General features: G+C 35.4%; 1 long non-coding RNA gene across 1 annotated transcript; it reads left to right on the forward strand.

The window, feature by feature from the left end:
- Window positions 1-11,135: 11,135 nt before the first annotated feature.
- Window positions 11,136-11,995, forward strand: LOC115290508. The gene is made up of 2 exons (XR_003908152.1): window positions 11,136-11,205; window positions 11,820-11,995. It is a non-coding gene; the product is annotated as an uncharacterized LOC115290508 (long non-coding RNA).
- The last annotated feature ends 1,038 nt before the right edge of the window (window positions 11,996-13,033 follow it).

The raw sequence follows: 13,033 nt of genomic DNA on the forward strand, positions 1-13,033 counted from the left end.
GAAGAGAAATAATAAAAATCAGGACATAAACAAACAATATAGAATCCAAAACAAAAACAAAAGCAAAACAAAACAGAACAAATCAATGAAACCAAGAGTTGGTTTTTTTGAAAAAAATTTAAAAATTGATGAACCTCTAGCCAGACTTCTCAAAAAGAAAACAGAGCACCCAAATAGACAACATCACAAATGAAAATGGATTACAATCAATCCCTCAGAAATACAAGCAATTATCAGGGAATTATATGAAAAATTGTATGTCAACAAACTAGACAACCTAGAAGACATGGACAAACACACATACACTACCAAAACTCAAATGGAAAGAGATAGAAAATCTGAATAGATCCATAACTAGTGAAGAAATTGAATCAGTTATCAAAAATCTTCCAACAAATAAGAGCCCTTGGACAAAATGACTTCCCTGGGGGAATTCTACCAAATATTTAAGTCAGTTAATACCCATTCTTTTCAAACTGTTCTTAAAAAGAAATGGAAGGAAAACTTCTGGACTCCTTCTACAAAGCCAGCATCACTTTGATTCCCAAACCAGACAGAGACCCCACAAAAAAAGAGAACTACAGGCCAATATCCCTGATGAATATGAAAGCAAAAATCCTTAATGAGATATTAGCAAATCAAATTCAACAGCATATAAAAAAGAATTATCCACCATGATCAAATAGGATTCATTCCTGGGTTGCAGGGCAGGTTCAATATTTGCAAAACCAATGAGATACATCACATCATCAAAAGAAAAGAACCACATGATCCTGTCAATAAATGCGGGAAAAGCATTTGACAAAATACAGCATTTCTTAATAAAATCCCCCAAGAAAGTTGGGATAGGAGGTACTTACACATAATAAAAGCCACCTATGAAAAGCCCACAACTAATATCATCCTCAATGGGGAAAAGCAGAGCTTTCTCCAAGATCAGGAACACGAAAGTGATGTCCACTCTCACTACTGTTGTTGAACATAGTGCTGAAGTCCCAGCCTCAGCAATCAGATGACAAAATGAAATAAAAGGCATCAGACCTGGCAAACATGAAGTCAGACTTTCACTTTTCACAAACAACATGATATTCTACATGGAAAACCCGGGAGACACCACCAAAAGTCTGCTAGAACTGAACCATGAATTCAGCAATGTCACAGAGTACAAAATCAATGTAGAGAAATCAGTTGCATTTTTATACACCAATAATAAAGCAAGAGAAAGAGAAATCAAGAAACTGATCATGTTCACAATTATGCCAAGAACCATGAAATACCTAGGAATAAACATAACCAAAGGTAAAAGATCTATATGTTGAAAACTATAGAAAGCTTATGAAAGAAATTGAAGAATACACAAAGAAATGGAAAAACTTTCCATGCTCATAGATTGGAGGAATAAATATTGTTAAAATGTCATTACTACCCAAAGCCATCTACACATTCAATGCATTCCCAATAAAAATTGACACCAGAATTCTTCTCAAAGCTAGAACAAACAGTCCTAAGACTTGTATGGAACCACAAAAGACCCTGAATAGCCAAAGTAATATTGAAGAAGAAAACCAAAATGGGAGGCATCACAACCCCTGGTTAGCCTCTCCTACAAAGCTATGATCATTAAGACAGTGTGGTGTAGGCACAAAAACAGACACATAGACCAATGGAATAGACAAGAGAACCCAAAATTGGGCCCAGAAATGTATGGCCAATTAATCTTTGACAAAGTAGGAAGGAGTATCCAGTGGAAAAAAGTCTCTTTATCAAATAAACTCAAAATGGATGAAGGACCTGAATGTGAGACAGGAAACCATCAAAACCCTAGAGAAGAAAGCAGGAAACAACTTCTTTGACCTCAGCTGCAGCAATTTCTTACTTGACACTAAAAGGCAACAGACGGAATGGGAGAAGATAGTTGCAAATGACATATTGGATAAAGGGTTAGTATCCAAAATCTATAAGGAACTCACCAAACTCCGCACCCAAAATACAAATAATCCAGTGAAGAAATGGGTAGAAAACATAAACAGACACTTCTCCAAAGAAGACATCCAGATGGCCAACAGATGCATGAAATGATGCTCAACATCATTATGGAAATACAAATCAAAACCACACTGAGATACCTCCTTATGCCAGTCAGAGTGGCTAAAATAAACAAATCAGGAGACTATAGATGCTGTCCAGGGTGTGGAGAAACAGGCATCCTCTTGCACTGTTTTCCAATCACTCTGGAAAACAGTGTGGAGATTCCTCAAAAAAATTAATAGAACTCCCCTATGACCCAGCAACAGAACTGGTAGGAATTTACCCAAGGAATACAGGAGTGCTGAGGCATAGGGGTACATGTACCCCAAGGTTTATATCAGCACTTTCAACAATAGCCAAATCATGGAAAGAGCCTAAATGTCCATCAACTGACAAATGGATCAAGAAGATGTGATTTATATATACAATAGAATACTACTTGGCAATGAGGAAGAATGAAAGCTGGCCATTTGCAGCAATGTGAATAGAACTGGAGAGTATTGTGCTAAGTGAAATAAGTCCATCAGAGAAAGACAGATACCATATGCTTTCACGAATATGTGGATCTTGAAAAACTTGACAGAAGACCATGGGGAAACGGAAGAGGGGAAAAAATACTTAGAGAGAGGAAGGCAAACCATAAGACTCTTAAACACTGATAACAACCGATGTTGATGGGGGGTGGGGGAGAGGGGAAACCGGGTGATGAGCATTGAGAAGTGCACTTGTTGGGAAGAGCACGGGTTGTTGTATGGAAACTAATTTGACAATTATATTAATTTTAAAAAGGCAACCAGGATGGGAGATTTTATTTCCATAGTACTCTGTGGTACTCTGCCTTTCCAAGACAGCTTACAGAGATAAACATGGACTACAGTGGTGGTGGTCTTTCACTTTTACTACTGTTGGTATGGTTACTTAAGAAATTTGATTTTCAAGAACACACGGGTCAAGTCTGGCTGTTGTTCTTAATCTATTAATATCTACATGTATATCAGAAAATATGCACACTCTTGTGCACACATGGTTTCTAGGCTTCTTTTGCAAACCAGCATAATGTATTTTTAAAGTGTAAGGTATAAGTCAGATCTTTTTCCTCATGAGAAGATAAATCCTAATCATGTGTGAGGACTCTAGGGCTTGGAAGCCCACACACAATTTTCACACTTGAAACGTAATCTGTTAAGAGGAATTTTGTTTTCCAGTTTATCAAGAATTACATTATGGGTGTATAATCTGTTTCATCACATTAGAACTGTCGAGTTTCTCTTTGTGTACTTAAGAGTCTATAAACGCGGACCCCTGTTTCTTAAAAATCTACAATTTTCCACCTTATGAGAATTTTCACTGTTTTTCTTCAGATTTAAAGGAAATTGTAATGTTTATCTAATATCTTGAAATAAAGTTTGACCCTGATCACTCCTTGAAAGCAGTGTTAGGAAAGACATTTCCTCAGTTTCCATGTGTGTTGGTCTTTGTTCTTCATATATACATACATAAGAGCATTTTTTATTTTTTTATTTATTTATTTTTTGGTTTGAAATAGTCCAGCTGATTTATTTTTTTTTCTGTCCTTGACGGAATTTATTAAATAAGCAAACACCACCAACAAGCAAAACAAGTACTACAATGTAAAAATATTTTAAAAAACCAAAAACCCTCTCACATGCATAAATGAAAGATTGCACACAAAGAACTCACATCTTTTCAAGCTTCAATAGTAAATATTCTGCTACTATGTATTAAATACTGCCTGCTTTGCCCAAGCTAAGAGCATTTTTTAAACAGCAGGCTAATCATGAGAGCTTTCATGTTTTAGTCAGGGACAAGGGCTCATGGACTACCAGAGAATACCCTCAGGTGATTGTCCTTATCCCTTTCTGAGACACATAACCAAAAAATTAAGCCCCAAGATTATCACAGATCTGAGAGCTATAACGTAAGTATTGGTTCTCTGTAGACCCTTTGTTAAATATTGACACTCAAGGAAACTAGAACACATAGCTCTTACAGCATACATTTGGAATGTTTGCCTTACATTGGAAAATACTTCTAGCCTTATAAACTTAGATTCTCTAAGGTATTATTTGAATTTCTTTCAGATGACACAACTTGTGCAGTTGGTAGCATTTTATATTATAAAACTGAAATATATAATATAAACATGTATGTGTTGCAGACGACAATAAATCATTTTTGCTTTATTATCTGGCCTTTACAGGCCATCTTTCCCTGACACGCTCTCTGAACAGTTTGCTTCTGCTTAGATTATGTGATACGGACACAATATTCTAGGCTAGATTGAGTGTGTATTAGTCTAGAGATTGTAACAGACTCAAAAGTCCTTGTAAATGACTTTGCTTTATCTGCCTTTGTGGACTCAACAATGGCCACAAGCCCTTGCTTGATACTTGGACTATTTAATTTGGAATTATTCCACTTTAAACAAGAGAGTACCTACTGCTAGTGCAATAGAAAACTCCATTCATTCATCCACTCAAGGTTCCTTCTGCCACTTACAGAGCAACTTTAATATGTCATACATGGTGCTGGTTGCTGAGTGACAAACAATCCCTGCTGTGTTAAATAAGCCTGAAGTCTAGGATGCTATGGTTAGGACCACTATAGACTTCCCAAGTATTCATTAGCCCTGCTTGCTTAATAACAGATCGTTGGTTTTGTTCAGGACAACATCTTCAAGTAAAACATATTTCTCATTGCTGTTTGTAGCTAAGGATACCAGTTTGATTAAACAGACATCTTAAGTTCAGGAATCCAGGAAATGTCTTTAAGAAGAGGATTGACCAGCAAGGTATCTTTTTGCCCTTCCTATTCCTTACAGGCAAATAGATTACAGCATCCATCCTATTACCTTCAGGATGAAAGCCATGCTCTAAGAAAAACTGAACAGATGGGGGTCTAGTGATTCAGAGGTACGTTGCATAAGCACTAGACTACTGGACTTCTTTTAAGCAAGAAGATAAACTTTGTATAAGACACCAGAGCATGTTTTGGGTAGTTTCATTTCTTCACACTATTGTAGTTTCCTTTCCTCCCTTTCTGTAGGCCACTGCCAGTAAAGAGACTGCTTATAATCAGCAGCTTGACAAAAATGACCCAAGTCTGGGGAAGAAATAATCTAGTTGTTCCCAGGTCCTGGGCAACAGTTGATCCAGCCACTTTTGCTCTCCTGAAAGATGGGAAGGCTTGCATCTTGTCCCAAAGCATTCCTATCTTTCCTGGGAAGCCCTTTAAACTGTTTGGCTAAGACTAGGCTCCTGGAAAGTTAACACTTTAATACTTAAAGACAAGGTAAGTCCTTCATGCAGAAGTAGGGTTTTTTTCACATCTTTTATGGAGAATTTGCCACAGCTATTTATAAAAAGTAACTCCATCTGCACCTTTTGATCATTTGTGCATTATTAAAGAAAACAAAAAGCTACCAAACTTAAAAAGATGTGGATATGGGAGGGGCGCCTGGGTGGCTTAGTCAGTTGAGTGTCCAACCTTGACTCAGGTCATGATCTTGTAGTCCATGAGTTTGAGCCCTGTGTCGGGCTCTGTGTTGACAGCTCAGAGCCTGGAGCCTGCGTCAGATGTGTCTTCCTCTCTCTCTGCCCCTCCCCTGCTCATGTTCTTGTGCACTCTCTCTCTCAAAAATAAATGTTAAAAAATATTTTTTAAAAAAGATGTGGATATGGAAGAATAACAAAAGAATCCCTGTTCACGATCAGTGGGAACCTAAACTGGCATAGTGGTTATGTAAAGAAGTATGGAGGGGCCTCAGAAAGTTAGAAATAGTACTACTACATGATCCAGCAATTCTACTTTTGAGGAAAATGAAAACACTAACTTGAAGACACATATGCATCGCCATGTTCATTGTAGTATTGAAAATAGCCAAGGTATGGAAATAGCCTATGTTCAGTGATAGATGAATAGAGATATAGTCTACATACAATAAAGTATTCAACACTAAAGAATGAAATCTTGCCATCTGTGACATGGATGGACGTCAAAAGCATCATGCTAAGTAAAATGAGTCAGGAAGACACATACCATATGATCTCATAGGTCGAATTTAAAAATAAATGCTTAGATCTATAGAACAGATCACTGATTGCAAGAGGCAAGAGGGTGGGGGGAGTGGAAGAAATGGGTGACAGGTTCAAAAGTACAAACTTCCCATTTATCAAGTCATAAAAATGTAATGTATAGCGTGTATTGTTAACACTATTGCATATTTAAAAGTTGCTCAGAGTAAATCTTAATTTGTCACAAGAAAAAGATTTTGTAGATATATATGTTGACAGATGTTCTGTCTGTGCTTCAGCAGGCTAGCGTTGGCAGGATAAGCTTCTTGGGCTTCTGAATGTTTTTCTGGTTTTCAAACTAGGAATACTGTTTCATTGCATTCTTCTGTAAGCCAAAGAATGAAAAAGAGCCAAAACTGAGGTTGTTGCACTCATTTAGCAGTTAGGTTTGGCCAAGGGATATTGTAAGAAAAGATATTGCACCTTCACGTCCAACTGCATGTGGGTGTATAGAGCTACACAAACATGCTGTTTACCCCTGTAAAGCATTAGTTAAGTCTTTTATAAGTGTCTAAGCATAGTTTTCCTTAGTCATTTTGGTAGCATTCTTATAAACATCTATTACAAGTGTTAATTCTCTACATGTATATATAATATTCTGTTTTTAAGACCTAAAAAATGCTGTTCTTTGCTTGGAACACTGAAAACCATGTTCTATCAGTGAATAGGAGTTATGCAGATTAATGAAAGTGTTCTTACCTCCACATGCATTGAATAAAGAAGTTTCTAAGAATGCTATTTACTTACTTGAGAACAGTGTTGTACCAAGCATCCATTCTCATTGAGGCACTGATCCTGTTTTTGTTTTGTTTTTAACCCTAAGTGCTTAAAAGTAGTGCCAGCCATGTCCCAAAGTTGCTCAGGTCATTAAATCTCATGCTAAGCTACTGGTCAGTTTTCTTTTACATGTTAGCACCTCAAACAGTTCAATCAGAGAAATTTGCTAAAGTTTCTGTGCTTGTACTTGAGACCTTAAGTATTGCCATTGCTGTGGATCCCATGTTGCTGATGGAGTAAGTTCTGCCAGGGCTTTGACAACTAACTCAGTTTATTTTTTGCCCCAATATTTGTTCATGATTCTACTTCTCCCAATTAGGAGGAATACATTTTAAAAGAGTAACTTTTTGATCTATTCAACTTCAAACACTAAAGCACATCAATGAAGTTCAAGAAAACAGACCATCAAAGAAAATTTTTTTCTAGGAAGTAACTCTAACTTTGATTTTCTCAGAGCTGCTCTTCATATTGACCTGCAATCTCAGACATAAATCTTCTGGAAAAAAAGAAAGGAGGATGACCAAGCACTGTGGAAACACTCTTCATGGTCTTTTGCTTCCTTTTAAGTTTCTGTTTACCTGTTTGAATTTTGTTTATAGGCCCCCTTCCCTCTTTTTACCGTAATAGTATAAGAGAATATCTTACTAACAAAACCACAATGAGATACCACCTCACTCGTCAGAATGGCTCAAATTAACAACTCAGGAAACATGTTGGCGAGAGTGCAGAGAGAGGGGAGCTCACTTGCACTGTTGGTGGGAATGCAAACTGGCACAGCCATTCTGGAGAGCAGTATGGAGGTTTCTCAGAAAGCTAAAAATAGAACTACCCTACAACCCAGCAATTGCACTACTAGGTATTTATCCAGAGAATTAAAAAAAAAATGCTTATTTGAAGGGGTACATACACCCCGGTGTTTATAGCAGTGTTGTCAACAGCACCAAAAAAAAAAAAAAGTTACAGGCTGTATCTTTTGTCAAAAAGAACAAAGGATTGCTGTGGAACTGATGAATTGCCACCAAGTCACGTGCATATTTATTTATAGCCAATCAATAGATTTCCAAGAACTTCTTGTATTTGTTCTTATTATCCACATCTTCCCAAAATTCAATCAAGAACTATTATGGCAGCCACATTATAGTAATTGTCACTGTATTAGCTGTAGCATTTACATCTTCATCACAATTATATGGCCAACTTCACATTATTGTAAACTTTAGTATTTCAGGAGGAAAAAGATCTCATAAATGTTAGCTGATAAGATGTAATCAAAAAGTACTCTCATGACTGTTAATTGTGTCTTTTCTCTAAAAAGAATCATGATCCAAATGTGAGATTTTTTGCCAAAGAATATAAGTGAATTTTCTGGTGCCAGTATGAAACGCCATTAAATGTTTCTCTGAAGTAACTGGATTAATACACTTCTTTCAATGGAAAAACGCAGTTACTTCTACATAATAGAATGTTTTATTCTCTTGTTCTTTTTTTATTTAGCATAAAAGAGTTTTGCATTGCAATGTAAGTCAATTTCTGCATTTCCATAACTGGACCATATTAGCAAAGTACACTATGTTTCAATGCTATTTGTCCGATCAAACTAATTGAAAAAAGTAAATTTCTATTGATAGTCAAAATTATAACCATATGTAGCCAATAGAAAGTGATTTCAGAAGCGTAGCAAAACCATGTTTGAAATTACATCTGATTGTAATTACTCCTTCCTCTTGGCATTATCTGCTTAACCAGTGGTTTTTATTTTGAAAGTAGGGGAAAGCTTTATCAGATGAATCCTTCTGAAGTTTCAGTGTATAAACTGAATAATCAGAGATGCTATGGTAGAAAGAGGGTCCCAGAGATACTTGATCTTCTCCAACCCTTTGTCCTTCCAATAGCTATACAATAGAGGCCTGGGAAAGGCTTAGCAAATTGGTGCAAGCAGAATGATCCTCATTAGAGTTTCTAAGAGAAAACAAATACAGAGCTATACAGTATGCCTCGAGAGTAGTTGTGATCTTTGTCTTCTATTTCTTCTATTTCTTTAATTTCTTGAACTGATGTAATTATATCAAATTGTCAAATTTCTAGCAGACCACAATTCAGTTCTTGAGTAAAGCTGACAATACCCAATATTTGGGATCCCTATACTACATCTGTATTCAATAGTTTTTATTAATACTTATAACTTTATTCTGAATTGGCATACATGCACTCTAGAAGTGTGTGACATGATCCACTTGGCTTCTCAATTTTAGGATTTCCATATATTTTTAAAGCATCCTTTACTGTAATGTACATATGTGTTCATGTATGAAACACATGTATGATAAAATACACATACACATTTGGGGATACACTCAATGGGAAATTAATCTTTGGATATGAACGTTTATGCCAGAATTCCCAATGCTAAATTTAAGTGATACGTGAAGTAACCTAAGCCTACTTTCTAATCTGATCTCTAATCTCCTGGATGAATTCCTTGCATGTCTTAATACGTGCCACACTTTAAGCTTCTGTGATTTCCCTAAAGCTGTTCCCTCAGCTTGATTTGTCTTCATGTCCCTCTTTTCCTGCCAATTTTTCTCTATCCAGTTTTCAAAGCTTACCTCAAACCATATGTAATTCCTTTAAGGAATTGAAATAGCCTCAGAACCATGGTAAAAATAAACATTTAGCACAAAAATCTCGTGCAAGTTACATTTTACTGTAATTAGCCAAATGAATGGACTTTCAACAATGAGGATTAAAGAAGAGACAGAAAAGTTTAGTGTGTGTGGCTTCTTGAATGTCTCATGTTCCTTGATAGACACCCACTTTGTTGGCCATGGAATTCTGCTTTCCCAGATGAGCTCCTGCCAACTTGAATAATGTGAGTGGGCACATACCAAGGCTTTTCATGCATTTCTGATCAAGACAAATCATCTAGACCTAATACTGAGTTCCAGGTTCACATCACCAGTAGTGATTCACGCTGAAGTCCAAAAAAAATTAAGGATACATTATGATTACACTATTCTTTTCCTGTTTTCAACTTATAGTAAAGGTAAATTAGTTCTCTAATGCTCCTTTTATGCTGGAAATATGTCAGATATAATGTACATTTTGTCAACCTAGTCCTACACATGATATCAGCAAGTAGAAAAACTATTGTCTGCACCTATTATAAAAGGTGATGTTATTAAAAGTAAACTAGAAAATATTTCTTATTTTAAGATTTTCCCTTTACAATATCCTGTTCTGATAAGTTACTGTATTATATATCTGGTATTGCAGCTAAGAACAGAAATGCTATTTTTAAGAGGAAAATTATCAAATTATTTTTATCAAAGCAAGACTTGACTACAGATTTCAATACTGAATTGCTCACATTTCAGTGTTTACTAGAATAAGGTCTCACATAATTATAGGCTTTGTTTTTTGGGGGGATGACTTTTCTGGTCCTCCATATTGCTAATGAATTACTGCCATTTTCTGAATAGATCTAGCTTTGGCTTTTTAGTAACAAGGAAACCCCTAAACCCTAAACCAACATTCTGCAAGAATGTAAATAAAAGCAAACTTTGGGGGAAAACAGTTTAACTTTAAAAAGCATATTTAATTAGTGAAAAGACTGAATAAGGAATAATTTTGGAAACTTTTAATTTCCACAATATAATTCAAATTATAACAAAATGGTTAAGTTGGAAGGAAAGAATTTGAGATTCATAATGGGCATCTTGTTTTATTTTTTTTAGAAGATTAAATGCTTAAATTCATTTATTCTCTTGAATAGGCATATTATATTATTATTTTTGCGTTATATTATTAGGTTTTATTCTAAGTCTCAGGTGCAGAGAATCTGACTGAGCCTTCAATCCATGTCACATTATCCAAAATGATGCCCAAGAGGGTTTTTCTTGCACCCCAATGCTACTTCATGCTACCTCACAGGCATCTACTCCAAGCTTTTGAATAAAAGTCATATATAGTTGGTCTTATATAGGACTTACATGCTTTTATATAGGTTATAAATCTTGTTTTTACATTTTTAACAATAATGTGTTTTTAGGATGTAACCATATTTATTTGTTCACATCTGGTGTATTCCTTCTCACTCTCCCATAGAGAAATGCATCTATCATATTGAAACTTCAATGATGGAAACCTAAGTGGGCCCAAGCTATCCAAGGACCAGTGCAGTGAAGATGCTTGCATGTGATCCTTCACTTCTTAGGAGAGTTAATCTCTGCAGCCACACTGGAAGATAGCTGGAAGAACTGCACATTTCTAATTGCACTAAATACTGACAGATTGCTCTGTAGAAAAGGTGATGCAATGGAAACTCCCACCATCAGGGACATTCCTCCAGATTATTTGCTATTATTTGACTTAAATTTTGTCTATTTGACAGACTTAATATAGTAGTTTATGTTGCCTGGCTTTTCATTTTCCTAAGATTTAGCCTTTGGGATTTAGGTGCATATTGTCTATTAACTCCATTTTGGATTTCCTGCTCTTTTCTTTTAGATGTGCAGTGATTCTTCATGTACTTCTAGATATTAAGTACTATAGGATGTTGTAAATAAATATCAGTCATTTCCATATACCTTATAAATATGTTGAGATTCTCATGACAGGGATTCCTAGCTTTCTTGTAATGACATAAAACAATTTTCCTCATATGGGGCGATATGGGGTGGCAGAGAGAGAGGATCATGGCTGACTTATCTATATAATGCTCTTACTTGCTTCAAACATTTCATCATTGCTGGACAGTAGCTCCTATATGCCTCACAGAATCACAGTGGGGTCCTTTAGCTCATGAAAGCATCACATTGACCAATTATCTACCAGGAAAATTGTGTATTATGTGGGAGGGGGGCAGGGGGATCATAAAACGAAAGCATCTTTGCTTCTTAACTATTCCTCATTTTTGAGCAGAAATCCCAAGAACCAAGATTTGCCTAGTATAATCACTAGGGTTGAGGTCTAATGAGGCCAAAAATCCACCAACAATTTGAAGTCTTTCTACTAACCACCACAGATGTATATGTACTTTTTAATACAACGACTGTTAAGAAAACAAGTACGCAATAAATCTAAGTTATGAAATTTTACTAGATTTTGTCCTTTTATTCTTAGTTAAATGTGATAAATTATAAAGTTCAAAGACCTAATTAGCCAAGTACTTGTCCTTTGTTATATGTTGAACCTGAGTCATCTCATAATCTGTTAAAATATAAACTGAAATCAACTTTTTGTACAGATACCTGTAACTTGTTAGCACATCTTAATGTGCTAAAATCTGGGATTATAATAGGATTTAAGAAAATCCTATTAAAAAGCATTACTTAAAACCGAAAGACAAAGATTTCTATTAAATACTAATTGGTATTCAGTAAGTTGGAACATTTCATAGTTGTCCACTGGTACTTAAGTCACAAACGTGTATGTAGTTATTTGAATCATACCTAAATTTTCTTCCAGGACACTAGTTTTGCAAAATTTTGTGCTTTGATTTCTGCTTAGACATCCAATTTATGCTTATTAAAAATTTAAGAAGTTGTTCATATGTCTAAAGTACATTTTAATGAGAAATAGATTTGTTAGAGAAATCACAGAAAATCTAAAGGATTTTTTTTAAATTGCTTAGGAAGTTATAACTTGCCTTTTAAAGTAGGACATGAAGTGATTTAAATAGGATGGGAGGCCTTAGGGTGCAGTGAACATTTTAATTGCATATTTAATTAGAAATATGCTAGAAAGGTAGTGTTTAGTTTAGCTGAAGCTCATGGGCCTTCGCAAAACATTTCTTTCTAACTAATATTTTCTTTTACCTTTTTAGAAATTAGATTGAGCTGAATAGAATTTAATTTTGTTGCTATTCATTATGAAAGGATTAGAACCTTTTATTTTCTTATGGAAAATAAGTTGACAGTTTTATTTTAAAAGCTCTTTCTCTTTTAATTATCCTTGAAGCTTATTTAGTACCTGAACATTTGCTTGCCAGTTCAGGAAAGATTAAAATAGTACCTGGATGTACAAAATACAAGGTCTTTTACAGGTTTTCATCTCTTAACCCAGAGCTTCAATGTCTGGGTGGTTCTGTCACCGAGTTTTTAAAAGGTATGAAACACAAATTAATTGGACTGTAT

This window comes from Suricata suricatta, chromosome 4 (assembly GCF_006229205.1).
Source record: "Suricata suricatta isolate VVHF042 chromosome 4, meerkat_22Aug2017_6uvM2_HiC, whole genome shotgun sequence".
In the NCBI taxonomy this organism is placed as follows: Eukaryota; Metazoa; Chordata; class Mammalia; order Carnivora; family Herpestidae; genus Suricata; species Suricata suricatta.